Raw genomic sequence first — 1,975 nt, forward strand, 5'->3', positions numbered from 1 at the left:
AGAATGTGGCTTCAAAATAATATGGTCCAAGATTTTAGTTGAGTAATGCATCTAGTATACTTAAAATTGAATTTGAACTGTCCTATAATTCTTTGTCTTGATGGATAAATGCTTTTAAATATACATTCATATAAACATATTAATATGAAAATATAGATGTAACAGTACAAGTAATGTGTTTTCTCATCTAATATTGGTTAGACAGAGTTAACTGAAAGTCCCACCTTTTCTGTTCTCTGCTTCTCCAAGTTCATCTCCTCACAGGTTGTCCATTTGCTCTAAGCCTCAGCAGCAGACTGAGGGTTTAGGAGTCACTGATGGTGGCCAGGTCAGGCTGTGGCAGCAGCATCTGTGTGAACTTCAGCCATTTCCTCATGGAGTCTGAGAAACAGAGGGAACACAGACATCCCTGAGCTGCTCCTGAGAGCCGTTCACTGTTCCCTCCACCCCACACTCCCAGGCAGCCTCTGTGTTAGATGCTGAGGAAAGTCCAGGGACACATGAACCTTGAGTGTACTAATCAAGGTCAGTGTCCAGCTATGCTGGGAAAATAGCACATGGATGTGAACTAAGCTTGCAGGCACAGCAGAGTGAGAAACAGCATCATACAGAATGTACCCAGCCTCAGAAATGCCTCTTCCATTTGTACTTTTTAAGACAGGAGAGTTTAAACATTTTTTATTTGCATATTAGTAGATATTATATTTGATATCTCTCAGCATTAGGAAGTAAATGTCATCCTTTTTTTTTCCCCTGAGACATTAGCAATTGTTTCAAGGCAAGGGTTGTTGGAACAGCAGTCACAAGTCTTAGCAACATTTCATATCTATCATGTCATGATTCTAAAAATAAAAACAGAAGTGCAAACCTGATACTGAGGTCCTTAAATCACCATGTTATGCCTGAGCTGCTGATGGTGCAGAGAATACTCAATGCTCTTGATCCCAACATATGCTTGCCAGACAGATCTGAGACCTATGGGAGGAGATGGGCAGGTTATAGCAAGGAAATAGATTGAGAGATTGGGAGAAACAAGATAGATTTCCATTTTACAAAGGCTTATTCATGAGAGTCACCTTGATGTATGTTTAAAATGCAAGCTTTCCAACATTCACCTTCTGTTTACCTGCTGACTCAGTTTATGTTTGTGAACACTGAACAAAGACCGGGGAGGAAGCCACAGGCTATGAGAAGCCATGAACACCTTCTGCCCGCTGAGAGGAGGTCAGGAGGCAGGTGAGGGGCAGGAGGTATGCTGGGAAGATCAGAGCCTCTGTTAAGTGGGGACCACTGGCATCACTGTCCCCAGGCAGCAGTGAGGTCAGGAATGAGGTGTCTGCAGAAATCAAGGGATTGGGAGCTGTGTGGTCCTTACCCATGCTGTGCCATTTGATGTCCTGTGAACAGCTTGGTGCATTGTTAACCCTTTGTATTACTAACTGTGAAGGCAGAGCAATGACAGAGCAGCATCCCAAGCCAGCAGCATCCCTGAGTCCCCTGGTGCTTCCATGGGACTCACAATGCTCTCTTCTTTTATAGAAGAGAAACTCAGAGTCTCAGGCTTCTGCCTCATGTCACACAACCACTAACAGAATGATTACATACCTGATGAGTAGGCACAGAGTGGGCACCTGCCTGGCTTCTATGGGAAACATCATTCCCCCAGGAATGTACAGTTTGATTTTTAGATAACCCACTGTCTCTTCCATATGATAAGATTAAGGTAGTTATTTTACATTATTAAAGCTCTCAAGAATGGACCACAGTTGAAATTAAACCACAAAGAAATGGAAGACTAATGCATTGTCATAGGAATACTTGAAAATACAGAAGGAAGGGTAGGCGTGGTGGTGGATGTCAACCACAATGCTAGCACTCATGAGATCGAGGCAGGGAGATCATCCATCAAATAAAGGGAAGTCTGGTGTGTGTGTGTGTGTGTGTGTGTGTGTGTGTGTGTGTGTGTGTGTGTGTG

General features: G+C 43.2%; 1 protein-coding gene across 1 annotated transcript in view; it reads right to left on the bottom strand.

The window, feature by feature from the left end:
* The window catches only part of LOC110331318 (olfactory receptor 2T29-like), a 51,782-nt gene extending 51,102 nt beyond the window's left edge, over positions 1 to 680 (bottom strand). The window contains exons 1-2 of the mRNA XM_021211806.2: positions 619 to 680; positions 225 to 381 (exon numbers count right to left, since the gene is read on the bottom strand). The gene's annotated coding sequence lies outside the window, so the exon portion shown is untranslated. The remainder of the gene's footprint in view (positions 1 to 224; positions 382 to 618) is intronic.
* Between the last annotated feature and the right edge of the window lie 1,295 nt (positions 681 to 1,975).

This window comes from Mus pahari, chromosome 14, assembly GCF_900095145.1.
Source record: "Mus pahari chromosome 14, PAHARI_EIJ_v1.1, whole genome shotgun sequence".
NCBI lineage: Eukaryota > Metazoa > Chordata > Mammalia > Rodentia > Muridae > Mus > Mus pahari.